Source organism: Oratosquilla oratoria, chromosome 3, assembly GCF_046742065.1.
Source record: "Oratosquilla oratoria isolate Oo_2021 chromosome 3, ASM4674206v1, whole genome shotgun sequence".
NCBI classification, from domain to species: Eukaryota; Metazoa; Arthropoda; class Malacostraca; order Stomatopoda; family Squillidae; genus Oratosquilla; species Oratosquilla oratoria.
The window spans coordinates 67,686,301-67,711,208 of record NC_134779.1 but is presented as its reverse complement, the minus strand read 5'-3'; the positions used below and the strand labels follow the sequence as shown (position 1 = coordinate 67,711,208).

Below are 24,908 nucleotides of genomic sequence, written 5' to 3'. Positions count from 1 at the left end.
CAACACAATTCGGGCTGGAACGGAGAGGTTCGAGACCATGCGAAAGGAGAGAGACGAGGAAAATCGTCAGCTTGGAAGGCTTCGTCTCGCCGTCCCTCATCCTCCCCCGTTCATCCAGTGCCCGTCATGCTCCAGAAAGCTCTACGCCAGAATTGGACTACACAGCCACCTCAGACATCATAAATAGGAGGAAGCGTTATGCCCTAGAAAGCTCTACACCAGAATTGGACAGCACAGCCCTCTCAGACACCATAGATAAGAGAAAACGTGGAATCTTCTGACTACGATGCACCGCCGACGACGACATGTACATACATACATACATACATACATACATACATACATACATACATACATACATACATACATACATACATACATACATACATACATACATACATACATACATACATACATACATACATACATACATACATACATACATATTGTATATTTATATATATATGTATATATATACATATATATATATATATATATATATATATATATATATACATATATATGTACATGTTCGTAAAGAGCTGGAGTCCAGGAGCCATGTTATCGGAAAATTTCAAAACACTGGACTCAGAGTAACAGAATTTTAAACACTCTGAGTCCAGTGTTTTGAAATTTTCCGATAACACACACACACACACACACACACACACACACACACACACACACACACACACACACACACACACACACACACACACACACACACACACACACACACACACACACACACACACACACACACACACACACACACACACACACACACACACACACACACACACACACACACACACACCCGCACACACACACACACACACACACACACACACACACACACACACACACACACACACACACACACACACACACACACACACACACACCCGCACACACACACACACACACACACACACACACACACACACACACACACACACACACCACACACACACACACACACACACACACACACACACACACACACACACACACACATATATATATATATATATGTATATATATACACATATGTACATATATATATATATGTATATATATACACATATATATACATATATGTACACACATATATATACAAATCAAAGAATTCCTGCCTAAATGGGACCGGAAACCGGAAATCCCTCAAGGGGACAAGTCCCTTCCCGCCCCTAATTGGCTAAGAGATTGGTGACATCATGGCAACGGAGACAACTGATTGGTCGAGAGTGGTGACGTGATAGCAACGTAGACGACTGATTGGCCGATAGCGGTGATGTGACGGGAACGGAGACGACCGATTGGCTGTGAGCGAAGCGATCTCGTCCGAAGGGACGAGCCCCCACGTAGCGGGATCTGGCGCAGCCCATTGCTCGTATATAAAAATGTTATTATATTATATATCTCAGACTAGCCGTTGTATTCATCTTCTGAGGTGACCTTTTTAGTATACGATTCACTGATTTTGTCTTCTTGAATTTAGATAACCGTATCGGGTTATGTGAAGTTCAACAACAGAAAGAGAAATCCTATCTACCTATATACTAAAGGGCTTCTTCCCCCATATAAAGGATTAGCTAACAAAGGTATGCACCCACCCTTCACCAAAGTCCACTCCCATCCATCCCTATCTCCTGCCCAGTGCCTGGGTCAGAAGGAATGCAGCAAGACGCAACACATCCACTAAAGTAGAATGAATAGAATTGATAGAATAGGTAGATATATAAATGGAAAAATGTATAAAGTAAATAGATAAATGAATAAACAAATAAATGAAATAAAATTGTAATAATTTATCTATTTTTTAATTTCTTTAGTTAGGTTTGGGTTTTCAATAGAAAATATGTATTTTCCAACGTCCAGTAAGTGAAAAACCTTCTCGTGCTGGGTATCGAACCCAGGCCTCGCGGGTGAGAATCGCGTATCACAGCCACTAAACCACACAGGAAAACCCGCATTGTGAGTTAGATACATAATTGGGACTGATAATAAGATACCAGACGATGTGTCCGCATGAGGAGGGGGGAGGGGGAGTGTGAAGGGGATGTAGTTACTTCTCCTATCTTTTAAAACTGCAGGGTATAGCGAAAATTGTAAACTGGTCATTATAATGTCCTTTGTTCCGACCCATTATCGCTGTTTCACTACAAGGTTAGTGAACACACAGTTGCCAGATGTACGCAACACCACCAGCCTCTCTACTAGTTATAACTCATGGCGATAGTATATATGGATTTTTGTGTGCTGGCTTGTAGTCTGAAATCGACTCATCTAGCATTGACACAGGACAATGGGCTTCGACACCTCTGTTATGCACAATTGCAGTCCTGGGTGGAGAATTCGCCAAAGTGCCTAGCTCTTTCCAGGACCCAAACCACGGCCTCTCACACCTCAGTTAGTGAACCTATCTATCATTCCACTTACTGAAAATCTTTCAGTGCCGGAAACGAACCCGGGCCTCACGGGTGAGAGCCATGTATCCTAGCCACTAGACCACACGAGAGTCCCGTTAGAGTCCCGTGCCCATTTCTCGGCACGGGGAGGTCTCTATTCACTGGATAATGATTGGGCCCGAGTCAAAGGAGAGGCATGGATACAGTCAGTCCACGTGACTCTTGCGTAACTGTAAAATATGGTATTGGCTAAAAACATTCTCGCACCGGGTACCGAACCCAGGCCTCGCGGGTGATAGCCGTGCCTCCTAGCCACTAGACTACACGTAACTTCTCAGTGTGTGCAAAATGCATTGTGAGAATTCAATGGTATTTATCTAAATAAATATATTTTGGTGAGAGGAAGAGTTGCACCATTAAATTTTCAACTAGATTACATGCATTGAAATGCCTCCCGTGTGGTCTAGTGGCTAGGATACGCGGCTCTCACCCGCGAGGCCCGGGTTCGATTCCCGGCACGGGAAGATTTTCATTAGCAAGGAAATTATGGAACCCGAGCCGAAGGAAACTGTGGATGCAGTAAGTCTACATAGTTCTTGTGTCTTTGTAAGAAACAGTGTAACCCTCACTAACCATGCACGTGATCCACACACATGCGAGATGGTAATCGTCTTTAGCAAAACCTCCTATCTTGCAGACCTCACAAATTCTCCAATCTCAAAACACGACTCAAGGAATGCAATGTAAGACAACAACGTCACCACCCACCACGGAAATACCTAATGTCACCAGACAATTTCATTGACCCCTTTTTTATACCTACCTTAATTACATTATCGTAACTTCATCATATATGCCATGTCTTGTCACATCCATTGATAAAATAACTAAACCCCATAGAATGTAAATAACACTCGTATAATGTATATTCCATAACTAGCACATTTACCATATAGCAACCTACAGCCAATGTACTTACCTAACCACTTTTCCTTTTTATAAACGACGGCTGTGTTCGTCATAGATAAGACTGCCTGGGTTAGGGATCTAGCAATAGAGGTAGGGAGACGCTCTCCCTTATCACACCAGGGGAGATCTTTCCTCTTTGTACATATTCTCCAGTACCTGAAAATAAACATCACCCCCGTTTCAAGAAACTCATCCTCAGAACCTCTGTCCCATATGTAAGCCACACATAATAACGGCTACAACGGTAATTGCCAAACCCTTCCCGTGCCGGGAACCAAACCCGGACCTCGCGGGTGAGAGCCGCTTATCCTAGTCACTAGACCACACGGGACTTCCTTAATTAGGTTAATACACGGAGCTCCAAAAAAGATGTAACTAGTTTGATTGGTCTTTATTCAGACAGACTTTGAATAATAAAATTTAATACGCGAGATACATAAAGTCAATAAGGTTGGATTATGTCTGAAAGTCAAACAAACTTCTGGTAGTCCACATGCTCGATATGAGCCCCCATTTCTGTTGAAACATGCTTTCACGCGGACGCAGAAATTCTGGCCAACTCTTTTCCATGTTTCAGCGGAAGCTTCAGCTATATAAGCTGCCACATTCTGCTTTAGATCAGCCTGTGTTTGAGGTCTGTTGGCATAGACCTTCTCCTTTGCTGCTCCCCAGAACCAGAAATCAAGTGGATTTAAGTCAGGGCTGTGGGGGGCCCACTCATGATCTGTGTTGAGGCTGATGAGACGATTCCGGAAGAGTCCCCTGAGATGATCCAATGATGCGTGGGCTGTATGAGGTCTTGCACCATCCTGCATGAACCAAGCAAGCCTTAACTGTCCTTGGGTTAGCTTCTGAGTCAGGTCACCGTGAAACTGATCAAGAATGGTGATATAACGTTCACTGTTGATGGTAACGGTGCGCCCATTTTCCTCGAACCAGTAAGGTCCCAGCAGACCGTGCTTTGCATTGAACGCCACAAATGCAGTGACCTTCGGACCTTTGAGGCGGTTCTCACTGATTTCTTCTGGCTTCTCTTCTCCCCAAAACACATTGTTGTGGTTATTAACAGCCCCATTAAGATGAAAGTGTGCTTCATCACTAAACCAAATGTGATTGAGCCAGTTGGGAGTTTGCTCGAGCTTTTCATTCAGCCAGTCGCACATCTTGATTCTCTTCTCTTTGTCCTGTTGCTGCAGCACATGGTGAGTTGAAATTCTAAATGGGAACAGCTTCAGGTCCTTCCTCATAACTCTCAAAAGTGTAGTTGGAGAGAGAGCCAGCTCTTGAGCGCGGATTCGGTAAGATTTCTTCGGACTGCTAACCACCGACTCACGGAATTACTCCCTCTCTCAGGAGTGATGATCGGTCGCCGGCCACTTCTTCCCTTGTGGACGTGATCCAGGGTTTTCTCCTTTTCAAAATGCTGCACAATCCTCTGTATTTTCAAATTTGTAAGTGCTGCACACTCAGACTTAGATTTGTGACCCTGGTGTGTGTTGAACCGACGGCGGACTTCTACGGGTGACTTGGTTTCATACCAGAGTTGGACGATTTTCAACTTCTGCTCTAGCGCGTACATTTTGCATACAATCTGGAAAACAAGAAAAACAAAGACATGTTAACAAATCCAACCTAGTTGACTATGTAACCTGAAAAGGAAAAGTCCGTGCGCGCCCCAACAGATTTATTATAGCCGATCAAAGTAGTTACATCTTTTTTGGAGCTCCTGTATCATAAAAACTAATGTTAATTAAGGGATAGGCTACATAGCATATGAAGGAGCAAAGCGGGAAGGTCCCTGGTATTGAAGATGTGCTGGTAGGGGAAGAAGTACTCTGATATCTGAGTGATTTTTCACCAGTCTTTACCAATAACTGGTCATTCTAGTAAATCTTCTGAAGTATTTTTTGTTATCCGTATCCAGCAGTGTGATTTTTGCATGAATATATTTTTGCAAGTGATTGTGTGTTTTTCTTTATTTGTCTGTGTGTTCGCTAAAAACACCGAAGATTCTTAAACGGCTGTTAATATTTTGCTGGTTGTCATTGTGATTGAAATTACGAGTATGTGAACGATGACATCTTTCCATAGAGTTCTTTAAAAACGTGCCATAAGAAGGATCGATCTTCTTTCATCTGCTGAAATTGGGTTTGTCTAGACCGTAGGCTTTATATCGATATATTATAGCTTAATTCATCATCCCCCCTCCTCTCTCGGTGGCTGACGATTTAATGTTCTCCTTCTTCCTTCTCCTCCTCCTCCTATTCTTCTTTTTCGTCTTTTTTTATCATTGTCATTATTATAATTTTCATATGAAAAGAAGGATATGGGCTGCAAGGAATGGGACGACAGGCTTTTACCCTCAAAATGGGGTTTAGGGGGCAAAGCCCACACCTCCATCGAAATTGATCACGGATTTAGTTGGTGTGATGCAAAATAGCTAATGATTATATTCCAGAAGCAGAGAAAAAAAAGGTGGTGGAGGGGGGTAGGGAGCTTCTCGAAAACACAAGGTTACGGCTTCCCAGACGCTAGTTTCCATAAATCCCGTGTGGTCTAGTGGCTAGGATACGCGGCTCTCACCCGCGAGGCCCGGGTTCGATTCCCGGCACGGGAAAGTTTTGCCGAAAACCACGGTATCACAACGACGTAAGAGTTGCGCAGCTCACTGTATCCACGTGTCTCTCCTGGCTGGGGTCCAATTTACATTCGGTTGAAGAAAAGTCTTCCCGTGCCGGGAATCGAACCCCGGCCTCGCGGGTGAGAGCCGCGTATCCTAGCCACTAGATCACACGGCATGTCCGCACAGGGCGTTTAAAACGAAAAGTCGAATATAACGAAAGGAACTGGTTGATAAGGTGTACACAGTAGTATAAGAGGGAACGGGGAAGAAAGTCCCCTAGATATATGACAATCATCTCATGTTGGTGTCGAACAATGTCTTTTTTGTACGCGTATATCTACCTACATAAAAAGTAACTTCAAATAACTCTCTGTGGGTTTGCAAAAATAATAATAACATAGAAATAATCTTAAGCGATTGTTGATATTACATTGATTGGCCTTATAATTGTAACTGATATATCACCGATGACAGAAAGTTTAATTGTTAACTTTCAACTTTCTAGACAGTTTGCCTAACACATGTTGCCAGAAGAAGGTTTGATTTTCTTTCGTCTTTCTTTTGTTGAATATAGGTTTCTGGAGACTGTAGACTGACTCTCTCTCTCTCTCTCTCTCTCTCTCTCTCTCTCTCTCTCTCTCTCTCTCTCTCTCTTTCTCTCTCTCTCTCTCTCTCTCTCTCTCTCTCTCTCTCTCTCTCTCTCTCTCTCTCTCTCTCTCTCTCTCTCTCTCTCTCTCTCTCTCTCTCTATATATATATATATATATATATATATATATATATATATATACAGGAAAAGCCTTCGTATCCAGCCTTCTATTATACGGCACCTTCAAATAACTGGCGTATTTTTCACGAAAATCGAAACATTGTGAGAAAGATAGACGTATGTAAAAAATAAATAAATTTAAAATATCCGCGTGTGTTTAAAATTATTCGCGCGATTGTAGTTGCCCCCGCCGCCACCAGGGCTTGTCAGTCCAATTCACTTCTCCTGGCATGTGTTAACCACCTCCGTGCACATGTTAAAAAGGATTACAAAGGATTACAAAGGCGGAGAATGCCGACAGGAGACCTTTTGGTCAATAACTAGGTCGGATGCGAATAAAAAGATAATAATGATAAAAAGATAAAAAAAAATTTATAATAATATAAATAATAATAAATAGAATAATAAATAAATAGGTATAGTTGAATGATAAACAGACAGGTAAATTGTGAATAATAATTCACAGATAAATAATAATAAATGAAAATTAAGCAAATAATAAATAAACAGAAAAATAATAACAAACAAATAATCAAATGATATGAAATAAATGGCAGTCATTACACCATCTTGCTTAGATGATTATCTGAACGAATTTTAAAGCTTCGAACTGAACTATATTGCACTGGCTCTGTAGGAAGTTTATTCCATTCATTAACTACATGGTTGGCGATGTTGTTTCTACCCACTTCCAAATCAAATCTATTTCCTGACAGTTTGAGACCATTATTTCTTGTCGAATTCTCATTCAGTGTAAAAAAAAATGTACTTTTGATGTTATCAATCCCCTTCAGAATTTTAAATACCTGTATGAAGCCACCTCTGAGTCTACGTTTTTTTTTTTAGGGAAAACAGATTCATATGTTTTAGTCGAATTTCGTATGATTTATTTTTTATATTTGGAATCAACTTTGGCTCGCCGTTGTATTTTTTCCAATCTGTCAATGTCTTAAGCCAACTCTATTTCATCATGCCCAAAGTTGAGAGGAAGAAACGTGTAGTGTTTTTACTTAAGGAAAAGGTTAACATATACAAAAGATTGGAGAAAGGCAAAAATAGAAAAATACTAATGGAAGCATACATCATTGGGTCGTCTACCATTTACGATATCAAGGACCTCTTGTTCCTTATTGAACTGTATGTCCTTTTCTATCTCCTTTATCACTGAGATCCGTCTCCCTGGGGGCGATAAAAACTACATCATCCACATACCGCAACCAATGATAAATCAAACATGCTCATTGGGATAGAAAAAGACATACAGTTCACTATGGAACAATAGGAGAATGACAAAATGGTCTTCCTAGACGCGGCATTATGGAGAAAAGGGAATAAGACTGGTTTCTCAATATACAGAAAAGAGACAACTAAAAAACGACATTATCCACTACTACTCTGCTCACCATCCAAGAATAAAAAGCGGGTTGGTAATATGTTTCTTTTTGAGAGCATACTAGGTGTGCTGTGAGGAATTTCTCCAAGGTGAGATTGACTACATTTTTACATATATAGGAAACTATGTCACCCACAAGGACTCTTACATAGACTAAAATGAAAGGCTTTAAAAATAACAAAAAGAACCAGAGAAGGCCAAATATGTGAGACAAAAGATGACAGCGAGGGCTTTTTGTCCGTCCCCAACTCTAAACACGAGAATGAAATCGGACTGTTGCTCACCAAGGCAGGGTTAAGAATTCTATATGGCACAAGGGCCAGAATAAATGACATAATTAAAAACAAAAACAAAGATGAGTACCATATAGGTGCTGCGGACAGCCTGATTTATAATATATCTTTTAAAAGCTGTCATATCAGTTATTTTGGAGAAACTGTCAGAGAAAAAAAGAAAGAAAGAGAGAGAGAGAGAGAGAGAGAGAGAGAGAGAGAGAGAGAGAGAGAGAGAGAGAGAGAGAGAGAGAGAGAGAGAGAGAGAGAGAGAGAGAGAGAGAGAGAGAGAGAGAGAGAGAGAGAGAGAGAGAGAAGAGAGAGAGAGAGAGAGAAAAAAGAGAGAGAGAGAGAGAGAGAGAGAGAGAGAGAGAGAGAGAGAGAGAGAGAGAGAGAGAGAGAGAGAGAGGCGCTATGAACACAAGAACGACCCATTAATTTTGTTTCATTACAGTACAAACAAAAACACATGTGCCACATGTATTCAACTCCAACAGCCACAGTCCTCAGTTGACAATGTTCAATCGGGTCTGAAGAATCACCTTCATGATATCATCATACCTATTTTCTATTTAGACCAAGTGTATCCACGGAAACTTGACAGTCAAAGCCAGAACGGGCTTTTCCTGACAACGACTCCAATTACTGCCCATTTGCCGGCACGGGAAGGTCTCCACTTATCGGATAATGACTGGACTCGAGTCAGAGGAGAGACATGGATAGTCAGTCCACATGACTCTTGCGTAACTGTAAAATATGGTCTTGGTTAAAAACATTCCCGCGCCGGGTACCAAACCCAGGCCTCGCGGGAGAGAGCCGTGTCTACTAGCCACTAGACCACACATGACTTCTCAGTGTTCGCAAAATGCATTGTGGCAATTCATCGGTAGTTATCTAAACAAGTATATTTTGGTGAGAGGAAGAGTTGCGCCATTACATTTTTTATCATACCATAGAGGTGAGTTCACTCCCGTGTGGTCTAGTGGCTAGGATACGTGGCTCTCACCCGCGAGGCCCGGGAAGGTTTTCATTAACAAGATGATTACTGAACCCGAGCCGAAGGAAACTGTGGATGCAATAAGTCCACTTAGTTCTTGTGTCTTTATAAGAAACATTGTAACCCTCACTAACCATCACTAACTATGCACGTGATTCACACACATGCGAGATGGTACTCGTCTTTAATAAGACCTTGCAGACCTCACAAATTCCCAAATCTCAAAACACGACTCAAGGAATGCAATGTAAGGCAATAACGTCACCACCCAATACGGAAATACCTAATATCGCCAGACAAGCCCATTGACCCCTTTCTTATACCTACCCCAATTACATTATCGTAACTTTAAGAAATACGCCATGTCTAGCCACATCCACCAGTATTATAACTAAACCCTATACAATACAGCTAACACTCGTATAATATATATTCCATAACTAACACATTTCCCATATAGCAACTTACACCCAATATGCTTACTTAAGCAATTTTCCTTCTTTTTTTAACGGCAGCTATGCCCGTCATAGATAAGACTACCTAGGTCAGGGACCTTGCAATAGAGGTAGGGAGACGCTCTTCCTTATCTCACAAGGGGAGATCTTTTCCCTTTGTACATATTCTCAAGTACCTGAAAATAAACTGAAGAAACATTGCCCCCGTTTCAAGGAACCCATCCTTAGAACCTCTGCCCCATATGAGGCTACGGCCGCGGAAGGGGGACAACCCACACGCGCCTGCTTTGGAGATAGTCGCGCTTAAAATTGATCGCTGATTACTAAAAAAAACAAAAAAAAAACAACAACAACAACACCGGGCTAAATGTATAACTATTGTACATCAAAAGAAAGGTATAGGGTAGTTCTGTCATGCCATGTGTTTTTAGTTACGGTCGCATTTTATTCACACCTACTACGTAACTTTTTTTTTTTCTTTTTTAGGTTTTATGGTATAAGAGATAGTATGTTATTCAATTTTTTAATTTTTATGTGTTATGGTTGACTCATCCTTTATACTGTCTTGAGACAGTTAAGTTTATTGTCAGGGACAATCCTTTATGTTCCTGTCAATGCCCTTAGCGAATTTACCAACCCATTCCCCATCCTATCATACATGAACAATGTTGGTGATCGGGGTCATCAGGGTCCACATCTCCAGCATCCTGCAACGCCAGCAGCCCCATGTGCCCCACGCTTCGCACCAAATCATACAAATTTGTGCCTTATTCTAACCATAAGAATTGTCGAATTTCCTCTGGCCGACCCTTTCACAAGACTTTTACACCCTCGAACAAAAGGTTGACTCCTCTAACTCAAAACCGACAAATTTGAGGGTTGTCCCCCTTCTGCGACCGTAGTCTTATAAGTAAGCCACGCACAACAACGGCTACAGTGATCATTTTCCAACCCTATCCGTGTCGGGAACCGAACCCGGACCTCGCAGGTGAGAGCCGCTTACTCTAGCCAATAGACCACACGAGACTTCATTAATTAGGTTAATGTAATAAGAAATAATGTTAAGTAAGGGATAGGCAACATATTAGCATATATAGGAACGAGGCGGGAAGTTCCATGGTATTGCAGATGTGCGGGTAAGGGAGGAAATACTCTGATATCTGAGTGACTTTTCACAAATCTTTACCAATAACTGGCCATTCTAATAAATCTTCTGAACTATTTTTTGTTATCCGCATCCAGCAGTGTGATTTTTGCATGGATATATTTTTGCAAGTAAATATAAGTGTGTGTGTCTCTTTATTTGTCTGTGTATTTGCTAAAACACCAAATATTTTTAAACGAAATTATGTTAGCGATGTGACATCTCTCCATAAAGTTCTTCTTGTAAAGCAACAACAACAACAACAACAACAACAACAACAACAAAAGAATAATAATATTGATAGAGCTGCCATAAGAAGGGTTAATCTTCTTTTATCTGCTGAAAATAGGTTTGTTTAAACCATAGACTTTTATTGCTATGTTATAGCTTAATTTATCAACATCATCATGCCCCCCTAACCCCAAACTCCTCCTCCTATTCTTCTTCGCCTTCTTCGTCATCTTTTTTCTTGTTTTCATCATTATCACTATTATAATTTTTATACGAAAAGATGAATATGGGCTGCAAAGAATGGAGCGACAGGCTTTACCCCTTAAAATGAAGTTAAGAGAGCAAAGACCTCACCTTCTTCCAAATTTATCACGGATTTAGTTGGTGTGATGCAAAATAGGTAATGATTATATTCCGTAAGCAGTGCAAAAGGGCGGAAGGGGGGGGGGATCCTCGCAAGCACAATATTCCGACTCCCCAAGCAATCTTGTGAAATAATCCCGTGTGGTCTAGTGGCTAGGATACGCGGCTCTCACCCGCGAGGCCCGGGTTCGATTCCCGGCACGGGAAGGTTTTGCCAAAGACCACAATAGTATAAACGCTGCAAGCGTTGCGCAGCTCATTGTATCCACGTGACTCTCCCGGCTGGGGTCCAATTTACATTCGGTTAGAGAAAACTCTTCCCGTGCCGGGAATCGAACCCGGGCCTCGCGGGTGAGAGCCGCGTATCCTAGCCACTAGACCACACGGGATAGATATAAGTGTGCAATATAATAAAAACAATTCCTTACTAAGGTGTACACAGTAGTATAAGAGGGAACGAGGAAGAAAGTCCCCTAGAAATATGACAATCATCTCATGTTGGTGTCGAACAATGTCATTTTTGTACGCGTATATCAACCTACATAAAAAAACACCTGTTTGAGTGTTTACTCGTCTATGGGTTTGCAAAAATGATAATAATACAGAAATAACCTTAAACGACGGTTGATATTACATTGATTGGCTTAATAATTGTAACTAATATGTCACCGACAACAGAAAGTTTACTTAACACGTGTTGCCATAAGAAGGTTAAATTTTCTTTCGTTTTTGAATTTGGGTTTCTAGACACCGTAGACTACACACACACACACACACACACACACACACACACACACACACACACACACACACACACACACACACACACACACACACACACACACACACACACACACACACACACACACACACACACACACACACACACACACACACACACACACACACACACACACACACACACACACACACACACACACACATGATTACTATTACCATTATCATTATTGTTATTGTTATTATTACTATTATCATTAGTATTTATTATCATCATTTTTATTATTTTCATCATCATTATAATTTCATTTGCTATATAATGATAATATACATACATACATATACCAAAGGCTTTTTGCCCCCTTTCACGGGGGTAGCCAAAAAGAAAAGGCATAGAAACCACTCCCACCCATTCCATCCCTTACATTTTTCACTCCCCTCCATCCTCCCTCCCTCTCATCTTGGCACCTCCTGGATGACAAGTCATCCCTGCATCCTGTCCACTGCCCTGGGTCAGAAGCAGTGCCGCAAGATACAGCACGTCCACAGCAAGGCCGCTTCATCAATTTGGCGACTCCCCTCTCCGTCCCCCCATGCAGAAAAGGAAAAGACGGGGAGAAATCCCTTCGTGCTGCGTCAAATTATTTCTCATACATGCTCCCTCATTCCCCATCCCCCACCAAGTCCCCGCATGCATCACAACGTCATCCATACACAACCATTCTCCATTCACCCCTATCTTCTGTCCTCTTCCGTCCTTCCTCAACAGACATTCCTCTCTTTTGTAATGCCCCTTATACCCATCCATCCATCTCATCCTAGGACGCCCCCTCATATTCAGTCCTTCCACCTCTGCCTTCCACACCTCTTTTACTAATATTTCTTCACTCATTCTTTCCATGTGTCCAAACCATCCTAATACTCTTTCATTAACCCTATCTCCCAACTCCCTTTCCACCCCTGTTCTCCTCCTCACCTCCTCATTTCTCACTCTATCTAACCTAGTAACCCCTATCATACTTCTCCGACATTTCATCTGAAACACATTCAAGCTCCCTCTCTCTTCCTCTCTTATGTTCCATGTTTCTGCCCCGTACAGTGTTGTCGGCACAATCACTCCTTCCTATAACCTCCTCTTAGCATCCATTCCCTGATGTCTATTTCTCATTACACTTTTTAATCCACCAAGGCATTTACTCGCTTCTCTCAACCTACATTCTACCTCCACCCCCACTCCTCCCTTTACTGCCACACTCGCACCCAAGTATCTAAAATGATTTACTTCTTCCAGTCTCTCTCCCTTACTTTCCCCCCCCCCCCCCACATATATATATATATATATATATATATATATATATATGTATATAATACCTATACATATATATATATTCATATATATATACATCTATATATACATCTATATATATACATATATATATACATACATATATATATATATATATAATATATATATATATATATAATATATATATATATATATATATATATATATTTATATATGAGTGGCAGGGTGGTGAGATAAACACCGAGAATCGTTGAAATTTAATTTACTGACATTTCGCTCTTAACAGAGCTTCTTCAGAGTGTACAAACATGATCTGGAAATCAACCGTTTTATACCTTACATCATCCGCGTTCCTTCCTTAACCCATCCCCTCCCTTCCTCTCGTACCCTTCAACTCCTGTAGGACCATCCAGCCGGACGTTTTGGACAGATTAATAAAACCATCACACTGGTTACAGCGGGGCTGGGATGCTATAAAAGCTGCCTCTACTATTTTTCGTTTTTTTCTTGTCTAACCCTTGTTTTTAATATTTCCACTCCGTCCCAGTTACGTAAATATCCGTATATCTCCGCATGAACCACCAGCGCGTTTGATGTTCGGTGGGCCCTCAGGTGGGTTTGGACACATGGAAAGAATGAGTGAAGAAATATTAGTAAAAGAGGTGTGGAAGGCAGAGGTGGAAGGACTGAATATGAGGGGGCGTCCTAGGATGAGATGGATGGATGGGTATAAGGGGCATTACAAAAGAGAGGAATGTCTGTTGAGGAAGGATGGGAGAGGACAGAAGATAGGGGTGAATGGAGAAGAGTTGTGTATGGATGACGCTGTGATGCATAAGGGGGAGTGGGTGGGGGATGGGGGGTGAGGAAGCATGTATGAGATATAATTTGACGCAGCCCGAAGGGATTTCTCGCCGTCTTCTCCTTTTCTGCATGAGGAAACGGAGAGGGGGGGTCGCTGAATTAATGAAGCGGCCTTGCTGTGGACGTGCTGTATCTTGCGGCACTGCTTCTGACCCAGGGCAGTGGACAGGATGCAGGGATGACTTGTCATCCAGGAGGTGCCACGATGAGAGGGAGGGAGGATGGAGGGGAGTGAAAAATGTAAGGGATGGAATGAGTGGGAGTGGTTTCTATGCCTTTTCTTTTTGGCTACCCCCGTGAAAGGGGGCAAAAAGCCTTTGGTATATGTATGTATGTATATTATCATTATATAGCAAATGAAATTATAATGATGATGAAAATAATAAAAATGATGATAATAAATACTAATGATGATGGTAATAATAACAATAACAATAATGATAATGGTAATAGTAATCATATATATATATATATATATATATATATATATATGTAGATATATATATGCATATATATATATATATGTATATATATATATATATATAATATACATATGTGTATGTGTGTATGCGCGCGCGCGCGCGTGTGTGTGTGTGTGTGTGTGTGTGTAGTCTACGGTGTCTAGAAACCCAAATTCAACAAACGAAAGAAAATCGAACCTTCTTATGGCAACACGTGTTAAGCGAACTGTCTAGACAGTTGAAAGTTACCAAATAAACTTTCTGTCGTCGGTGACATATCAGTTACAATTATTAAGCCAATCAATGTAATATCAACCGTCGCTTAAGATTATTTCTATATTATTATCATTTTTGCAAACCCACAGACTAATAAACACTCAAACACGTGTTTTTTTATGTATGTAGATATACGCGTACAAAAATTTCATTGTTTGACACCAACATGGGATGATTGTCATATTTCTAGGGGACTTTCTTCCTCGTTCCCTCTTATACTACTGTGTACACCTTAGTAAGCAATAGTTTTTATTATAATACAAACTTGTAGACATCCCGTGTGGCCCGGGTTCGATTCCCGGCACGGGAAGAGTTTTCTCTAACCGAATGTAAATTGGACCCCAGCCGGGAGAGTCACGTGGATACAATGAGCTGCGCAACGCTTGCAGCGTTGTTATACTATTGTTGTCTTTGGCAAAATCTTCCCGTGCCGGGAATCGAACCCGGGCCTCGCGGGTGAGAGCCGCGTATCCTAGCCACTAGACCACACGGGATTATTTCACAAGATTGCTTGGGGAGTCGGAATATTGTGCTTGCGAGGATCCCCCCCCTTTCCGCCCTTTTGCACTGCTTACGGAATATAATCATTACCTATTTTGCATCACACCAACTGAATCCGTGATAAATTTGGAAGAAGGTGAGGTCTTTGCTCTCTTAACTCCATTTTGAGGGGTAGAGCCTGTCGCTCCATTCTTTGCAGCCCATATCCTTCTGTTCATATAAAAATGATAATACTAAGATTATTTAATCTGAGTCGAAGGAAACTGTGGATGCAGTGAGCCCACTTAGTTCTTGTGTCTTTGTAAGAAACAGTGTAACCCTCACTAACCCTCACTAATCATGCACGTGATTCACACACATGCAAGATGGTGCTCGTCTTTAGCAAAACCTTGAAGAACCTCACAAAATCCCCAATCTCAAAACATGACTCAAGAAATGCAATGTAAGACAAAAGCGTCACCATCCACCACGGAAATACCTAATGTCACCAGACAAGCTCATTAACCCCTTTCTTATATCTACCCCAATTACATTATCGTAACTTCAACATATATACCAAGTCTAGTCACATCTACCAATAATATAACTAAACCCCATACAATGCAACTAACACCCGTATAATATATATACTATAACTAACACATTTTCCGTGTAGCAACCTATACCCAATGTGCTTACTTAAGCGCTTTTCCTTTTTATAAACGGCAGCTATGCCCATCATAGATAAGACTGCCTAGGTCAGGGACCTTGCAGTAGAGGTAGGGAGACGCTCTCCTTTATCTCACCAGGGAAGATCTTTCCCCTTTGTACATATTCTCCAGTACCTGAAAATAAACTGAGGAAACATCACCCCTTTTTCAAGGAACCCATCCTTAGAACCTCTGCCCCATATGTGGCTACGGCCGCGGAAGGGGGACAACCCACACGCATCTAATTTTGAGATAATCGCGCTTAAGAATGATCTCTGATTACTATAAGGAAAACTGTCTAAATGTATAACTATTATACACCAAAGAAAGGTATAGGGTAGTTTTGTCATACCATGTGGTTTGTAATCAAAGTATTGATTTTAGTTTTGGTTACGACTGCATTTTATTCACAACTATTCCGAAATTTTTAGGTAATATGTTATATTATTTTATGTTTTTTATGTGTTATGGTCGACTCTCATCCTTTATTATGTCTTGAGACGGTTATGTTCATTGTCTGGAACAATCCTTTATTTTCTGACAATGCCCTTAGCGGTTTTATTAACCCACTTTCCATCCTATCATCCATGAACAAAGTTGGTGGTCACAGTAGTGATGGAATTTACTGTGACACTTTGATAGCAATCGTTAGTAGTTCAGGATATCATCTTCTCTCTGATCGGGGTCATCAGGGTCCACGCCCCAAGCATCCTGCACCGCCAGTAGCCCCTGTACCCCACGCTCTGCACCAAATCAGGCAAGTTTGTGCCTTATTCTAATCATCAAAATTGTCGAATTTCCTCTACAAGACTTTTACACCCTTGAATGACAGGTTAGCGCCTCTAACTAAAACTGACAAATCTGAGGGTTGTCCCCCTTCCAAGGCCGTAGCCTCTATGTAAGCCGCACACAATAACAGCTACAACGATCATTGTCAGACCCTTCCTGTGTCGGAAACCAATCCCGAACCTCGCAGGTGAGAGCCGCATATCCTAGCCACTAGACTACACGGGACTTCCTTAATTAGGTTAATATAATAACAAATAATGTCAACTAAGGGATAGGCTACATAGTAGCATATGAAGGAACGAGGCGGGAAGCTCCCTGGTATTGAAGATGTGCTGGTAGGGGAAGAAATACTCTGATATCTGAGTGACTTTTCACAAATCTCTACTAAAAACTGGCCATTGTAATAAATCTTCTGAACTATTTCTTGTCATCCGCATCCAGCAGTGTGGTTTTTGCATGGGTATATTTTTGCAAGTATATATAAGTGTATGTGTTTTTTTATTTGTCTATGTATTCGCTAAAAGATTGTTAAACGGCTGTTAATATTTTACTGGTTGTCATTATAGTTTAAATAATGTGAGCGATGACATCTTTCCATAAAGTTCTTCTTGTAAGAAAAAAAAAAACTACTATAAGCAGGGTCGATTGTCTTTCATCTGTTAAAGAATGATCTGTCTAGACCGTAGAATTTATATCGGTGCATTATAGCTTAATTCACCATCATCATCATTCCCCCCACACACACATACACACACACACACACACACACACGCACACACACACACACACACACACACACACACACACACACACACACACACACACACACTCGCACACACACACACACACACACACACACACACACACACACACACACACACACACACACACACACACACACACACACACACACACACACACACACGCACGCACGCACACACGCACGCACGCACACACACACACGCACACACACACACACACACACACACACACACACACACACACACACACACACACACACACACACACACACACACACACACCAAACTCGTTGGCTGACGATTCAATGTTCTCCCTCTTCTTCTTCCTCCTCCTCCTCCTGTTCTTCTTCGTCTTCTTTTTTCTTGTTTTTATCATTATTGCCAATTATTTTTATGTGAAAAGGATGGGGGCTGCAAAGAATGGAGCGACAGGCTCTACCTCTCAAAATGGGGGAGCAAAGCCCCAACCTCCTTCTAGATTTAACACGGAATTATGTAATTGGTGTGATGGAAAATAGGTAATGATTATATTCCGTAAGCAGTGCAAAAGGGCGCGGGGGGGGGGGAGGGGGGCTCCTCGAAAACACAATTTTACGACTTCCCAAATAGTAGTCTGAAATAGTCCCGTGTGGTCTAGTGGCTAGGATACGCGGCTCTCACCCGCGAGGCCCGGGTTCGATTCCCGGCACGGGAAGGTTTTGCCAAAGACTACAATAGTATTCCACAACGATGCAAGATTTGCGCAGCTCACTGTATCCACGTGTCTCTCCTGGCTGAGGTCCAATTTATATCCGGTTAGAGAAAACTCTTCCCGTGCCGGGAATCGAACCCGGGCCTCGCGGGTGAGAGCCGCGTATCCTAGCCACTAGACCACACGGGATATCTGACATTGGTCAATATAGCGGATTTATCAACCCATTCCCCATCCTATCATCCGTGAACAAAGTTGATGGTCACAGTAGTGATGGAATTTACTGTGACAGTTTGATGATAAACACTAGTAGTCCAGGATGTCATCTTCTCTCTGATCGGGGTCATCAGGGTCCACGTTCTCAGCATCCTGCACCGCCAGTAGGCCCTGTGCCCCACGCTTTGCACCAAATCACGCAACTTTGTGTCATATTCTAACCATCAGAATTGTCAAATTTCCTCTGGCCGACCCTTTTACTAAACTTTTGTACCCTTGAACAACAGGTTGGCGGCTCTAACTCAAAACCGACATATTTCAGGGCTGTCCCCCTTCTGCGGCCGTAGTCTCATATATAACATAAGAACATAAGAACATAAGAAATAAAGGAGACTGCAAAAGACCATAAGGCCTACACTAGGCAGCTCCGTATCCATCACCACCTGTCATCCCCATCCATAAAGTTGTCTAATCGTTTTTTAAAACAACTGATAGTTTCAGCGCTTACTACGTGGTTACTAAGTTTATTCCATTCATCGACCACCCTATTTGTAAACCAACTCTTGTCTATTTCCTTCTTAAATCTAAATTTGTCCAGTTTATACCCATTACTGCGAGTCCTGCCCTGTTGTTTTATTATGATGACCTTGTTTGCATCACCCTTGTTATAGCCTTTGATCCACTTGAACACTTCTATTAGATCACCCCGCACTCTGCGTCTTTCCAGAGAGTGTAAGTTTAGGTGCCTAAGCCTCTCTTCGTAAGGCAAATTTCCGAGTCCTTGTATCATTTTGGTCATTCTTCTCTGTACTGATTCTAGTGAATTTATGTCCATTCTGTAGGACGGAGACCAAAAATGTACCGCATAGTCAAGGATGGGTCTAACTATCGCTAGATAGAGTTTAATAATTACCTCTGCACTTCTATTCGTTACCGTCCTAGCAATGAAGCCTAATGCTCTGTTTGCTTTATTTCTGGCGCTAATGCACTGCTTCCTGGTTTTAAGGTCCGGACTCACCAGAACTCCCAAGTCCCTCTCGCACTCAGATTTTTCTAAAAACGTGTTATCTAAGTTGTATCTATTTTTGGGGTTGTGTAGCCCTACGTTTAACACGCTACACTTAGAGATATTGAAGTTCATTTGCCATTTCACCGACCATGTTAACAGTTTATTAAGATCATCCTGCAGAATCTCTGCGTCTTCTCCTGACCTAATTAGGCGTCCTATTTTAGTGTCGTCCGCAAACTTACTAACATCACTATTTAACCCATCGTCTAAGTCGTTTATATACATAATGAACAACAAGGGACCCAAAACCGAGCCCTGGGGGACCCCGCTAGTAACATTGCCCCACCTAGATTTTATTCCATTTATGGTGACCCGCTGTTTTCTGTTACTAATCCAAGCTCTAATCCATTCTAACACTTTTCCTCCTATGCCATGGGCTTTGATTTGATTCAGTAGTCTCTGGTGGAGCACTTTGTCGAGCGCTTTGCTAATGTCAAGGTAAATAACATCGTAATATTCATTGTTGTCTGACGCCTTATATACCTTAGTGTAAAAGGATAGAAGATTAGTCACGCATGACTTATCTTTGGAGAAACCATGCTGTGAATCACGAATTAAATTATGCCCTTCAATGTGTTCTCTGAGTCTATTTACTATTATTGATTCAAGCATTTTTCCTATAACCGATGTCAAACTGATTGGCCTGTAGTTGCATATGGTCGATCTATCTCCCTTCTTAAAAACAGGAACAACGTTTGCCTGCCTCCAAGCAGTTGGAACAGAACCATTGTCTACCGATTTATTGAATATTTCAGTTAACTGGTCGCAGATTTCAAATTTACACTCTTTAAGCATTCTTGGAAAAATTTCGTCCGGACCCGGAGATTTTGTAGCTTTAAGTCTGTCAATCTGCTTGATAACTTCTTCTTCACTAATGCTGATATTAGTTAGGCTATTTTCTTCATCCCCTCTGAAAATCGGATCGCAGTCAGGTACTTTATCTAACCTCTCATTAGTAAACACCGATAGAAAATAATTGTTAAACTCCTCACTAATTTTTTCTTCCGATTCTATCATGACATTTTCATCGTTTTTAATTGGTCCTATTCTTTCTTTATTTTTTGTTCTATAGAGGTGAAAGAAACCCTTTGGGTTGGATTTTGCTTGACTGGCAACCTTGATTTCATAATTACGTTTCGCTGAACGTGTATTCCTTTTAACCAGCTTTGCCATTTCGTTATATCTTGATCTAAGGTGTGATTCCCCGTTTTTTACTTTTACGTGAGGTCCTCTTTTAATTCCGATCTCATGTTTCAATCTGTCCGTCATCCATTTGGGAGTATTACTATTTTTCCGTATTGACTTTAGGGGGATAAATGTGTTTTGTGCATTAATAATTAGATCTGTTAGATTGTTATACATTTCATCTAAAGTACTGACCTGATTTTTGGGCCCTCGCCCCGAATCGACCTGACCTAAGGTATGCGTATTACTCTCTGTGACCCAGACCTGACCTAAGGTATGCGTATTTCCCTCCTTGACCCAGACCTGACCTAAGGTATGCGTATCCTCCTTGACCCACTTCTGACTATCAGCCCCGCAACGAGAATCAAGAATGTTTGAAACGTCCGGATTGTTTTTCGTATTCAATTTCAAATAGGTTTTTATATTGTCAAAGTTTGCTTTCCTGAAGTCTGGTACTTGAACGTTATTTGTACTTTTTATTTTTTTCCAAATAATATTAAATCTTATTTCTTGATGATCGCTAAAGCCTAGACTATCGCCCACTATTACGCAGCTAATTTGGTGCTCATTATTTGTTAGAATTAAGTCCACACACAATAACGGCTACAACGATCATTGTCAAACTCTTCCTGTGTCGGGAACCAAACCCGGACCTCGCAGGTGAGAGCCGCTTATCCCAACCACTAGACCACACAGGACTTCCTTAATTAGGTTAGTATAATAATAAATAATGTCAACTAAGGGATAGCCTACATAGTAGCATATGAAGGAACGAGGCGGGAAGCTCCCAGGTATTGGAGATGTGCGGGAAGGGGAGGAAATACTCTGATATCTGAGTGACTTTTTACAAATCTTTACTACTAACTGGCCATTGTAATAAATCTTCTGAACTATTTCTTGTCATCCGCATCCAGCAGTGTGATTTTTGCATGTATATATTTTTGCAAGCATATATAAGTGTGTGTTTCTTTATTTGTCTGTGTGTTCGCTAAAAGAAAGATTCTTAAGCAGCTGTTAATAATTTACTGGTTGTCATTATGATTAAAATTATGTGAACGATAACATCTTTCTATAAAATTCTTTTAGTAACAAAAAAAAAAGAAAAAAAAAAATCGATTTTCTTTCATCTGCTGAAAAAGGATTTGTCTAGGCCGTAGCTTAATTGATCACCCCCCCCCCACACCAACTCAGTGGCTGACGATTCAATGTTCTCCTTCCTGTTCCTATTCTTTATTTGCCTGTGTGTTCGCTAAAAGAAAGATTCTTAAGCAGCTGTTAATATTTTACTGGTTGTCATTATGATTAAAATTATGTGAACGATAACATCTTTCTAAAAAATTCTTCTCTAGAAAAAAAAGCCGATTGTCTTTCATCTGCTGAAAAATCCGTCTAGGCCGTAGCTTATTTGATCACCACCCCCAACTCAGTGGCTGACGATTCAATGTTCTCCTTCCTGCTCCTATTCTTCTTCGTCTTCTTTTTTTCGTATTTTCATCATTATTACTATTATCATTTTTACATGAAAAGAAGGATGGGGGCTGCAAAGAATGGAGCGACAGGCTCTACCCTTTAAAATGGGGTTAAGGGAACAAAGCCCCCACCTCCTTCCAAATTTATCACGGATTTAGTTGGTGTGCTGTAAAGTAGGTAATGATTATATTCCGTAAGCAGTGCAAAATGGCGGTGGGGGGGGGGAGCTCCTCGAAAACACGATCATACTACTCCCCAAGTACTCATGTGAAATAATCCCGTGTGGTCTAGTGGCTAGGATACGCGGCTCTCACCCGCGAGGCCCGGGTTCGATTCCCGGCACGGGAAGGTTTTGTTAAAGACCACAATAGTATCTCACAAGGACGCAAGAGTTGCGCAGCTCTCTGTATTTACGTGTTTCTCTTGGCTGGGGTCCAATTATAGAAAACTCTTCCCGTGCCGGGAATCGAACCCGGGCCTCGCGGGTGAGAGCCGCGTATCCTAGCCACTAGACCACACGGGATGTTCCCAAAAATTAGATATAATGAATGTAACCGCTTAATAAGGTGTACACAGTAATATAAGAGGAAAAAGGGGAAGAAAGCCCCTGGATATATCACAATCATGTCATGTTGGTGTGCAACAATGTAATTTTTATGCGCTTATATCTACCTACATAAAAAGCACGTGTTTGTGTGTTTGTAACTGACCTATCACCGATGACAGAAAGTTTACTTAGTAACTTTCAACTATTTAGACAGTTTGCCTAACACATGTTGCCATAAGAAGGTTCGATTTTTTTCGTTGGTTGAAGCTGGAATTCTGGAGACCGTAGGCTATGTTTATATATATATATATATATATATATATATATGTGTGTGTGTGTGTGTGTGTGTAAGAGGCTGGTAGATAAAGGTAGACAAGTAGGTAGATAGAGGGGTAGGTGGAGAGAATTTCATTTTTACGAGTTAGATGTTTTAAAAACAATATCCGTGAAGGAGTTGCATTCTCACGCACCATCTAAAGTTTATAACCAACAGCTAGAGTACATATTTTAATGCTGAGGTGACAGAATGTTAACTAAGCAATTCCGCTTCGATGTTGAGATTGCTTGTGTAAGTAGTATTACTTATGGCGTTGTAACAGTCTTTCTGATTGGAGAAGGGTGGAGGAGGAGAAAATTCTGTTGGTACATGGGAGAAAAGTCACGCCCTTAGGGAAGGCACTTATTTGTAACACCAGAGGACTCCCACCCGGGATCCTCAATCCACTCACTAAGCCACCTCTGTTCTGAAGACTCTTTCGGAAGACTTAGAAGACTCCTTCGGAAGACTTAGAAGACTCCTTCGGGAGACTTTGAGGACTCCTTCAGGAGACTTTGAGGATTACATCTGGAGACTTTGAGGACTCCTTCTGGAGACTTTGAAGACTTCTTTGGGAAACTTTGAAGATTCCTTTGGAGACTTTGAAGACTATTTCGGGAGACTTTAAAGACTCCTTCGGGACACTTTGAAGACTCTCTCAGGAGACTTTGAAGACTCCTTCACGACACTTTGTGGACGCCTTAGGGAGACTTTAATGACTCCTTCAAGGGACTTTGAAGATTCTTTCGGGAGACTTTAAAGACTTTGAAGTCTCCTTCCGGAGACTTTGAGGACTCCCTCAGGAGACTTTGAGGACTCCTTCGAGAAAATTTAAGGTCTTCTTCGGAAGACTTTGAGAACTCCTTAACTAGACTTTGAGGACTCCTTCCAGAGAATTTGAGTTCTTTTTCGGGGAGACTTTGAAAACTCCTTCGGGAGAGTATGACTTCTTCAGGAGACTTTTAGGACTCCTTCGGGAGACTTTGAAGACTACTTTGGAAGACTTTAAGGACTCTTTCGGGAGACTTTTAGGACTCCTTCGTCAGACTTTGAGGATTCCTTCGTGAGACTTTGAGGTCTCGTTCGCGGGACTTTCAGGATTCCTTCGGGAGACTTTGAAGATTTCTTCGGGACACTTTCAAGACTCCTTCGGGAAACTTTGAGTGCTCTTGCGGGAGACTCTGAAGACTCCTTTGGGAGAGTTCGAAGACTCATTCGGGAGACTTTGAAGACTTTCTCGAGACTTTGAGGACTCCTTTGGAAGACTATGAAGACCCCTTCGGGAGACTTAGAGAACTCCTTTAAGAGAATTTGAGGACTCCATCGGAAGACTTTGAAGACTCCTTTGGACAACTTTGAGACTCGTGCAGGAGACTTTGAGGATTCCTTCGGAAGACTTTGAA

General features: G+C 41.5%; 9 non-coding genes across 9 annotated transcripts; 5 read left to right on the top strand and 4 right to left on the bottom strand.

Annotated features, from left to right (window-relative positions):
* The first annotated feature begins 2,863 nt into the window (after positions 1-2,863).
* TRNAE-CUC (transfer RNA glutamic acid (anticodon CUC)) lies at positions 2,864-2,935 on the top strand. Its single transcript has one exon. It is a non-coding gene; the product is annotated as a tRNA-Glu (tRNA).
* A 2,990-nt stretch (positions 2,936-5,925) lies between these two features.
* TRNAE-CUC (transfer RNA glutamic acid (anticodon CUC)) lies at positions 5,926-5,997 on the top strand. The gene has a single exon. It is a non-coding gene; the product is annotated as a tRNA-Glu (tRNA).
* Positions 5,998-11,761: 5,764 nt separating this feature from the next.
* Positions 11,762-11,833, top strand: TRNAE-CUC (transfer RNA glutamic acid (anticodon CUC)). The gene has a single exon. It is a non-coding gene; the product is annotated as a tRNA-Glu (tRNA).
* A 110-nt stretch (positions 11,834-11,943) lies between these two features.
* On the bottom strand, positions 11,944-12,015 carry TRNAE-CUC (transfer RNA glutamic acid (anticodon CUC)). Its single transcript has one exon. It is a non-coding gene; the product is annotated as a tRNA-Glu (tRNA).
* Positions 12,016-15,693: 3,678 nt separating this feature from the next.
* Positions 15,694-15,765, bottom strand: TRNAE-CUC (transfer RNA glutamic acid (anticodon CUC)). The gene has a single exon. It is a non-coding gene; the product is annotated as a tRNA-Glu (tRNA).
* A 2,868-nt stretch (positions 15,766-18,633) lies between these two features.
* Positions 18,634-18,705, top strand: TRNAE-CUC (transfer RNA glutamic acid (anticodon CUC)). Its single transcript has one exon. It is a non-coding gene; the product is annotated as a tRNA-Glu (tRNA).
* A 114-nt stretch (positions 18,706-18,819) lies between these two features.
* Positions 18,820-18,891, bottom strand: TRNAE-CUC (transfer RNA glutamic acid (anticodon CUC)). Its single transcript has one exon. It is a non-coding gene; the product is annotated as a tRNA-Glu (tRNA).
* A 4,027-nt stretch (positions 18,892-22,918) lies between these two features.
* TRNAE-CUC (transfer RNA glutamic acid (anticodon CUC)) lies at positions 22,919-22,990 on the top strand. The gene has a single exon. It is a non-coding gene; the product is annotated as a tRNA-Glu (tRNA).
* Positions 22,991-23,093: 103 nt separating this feature from the next.
* Positions 23,094-23,165, bottom strand: TRNAE-CUC (transfer RNA glutamic acid (anticodon CUC)). Its single transcript has one exon. It is a non-coding gene; the product is annotated as a tRNA-Glu (tRNA).
* Between the last annotated feature and the right edge of the window lie 1,743 nt (positions 23,166-24,908).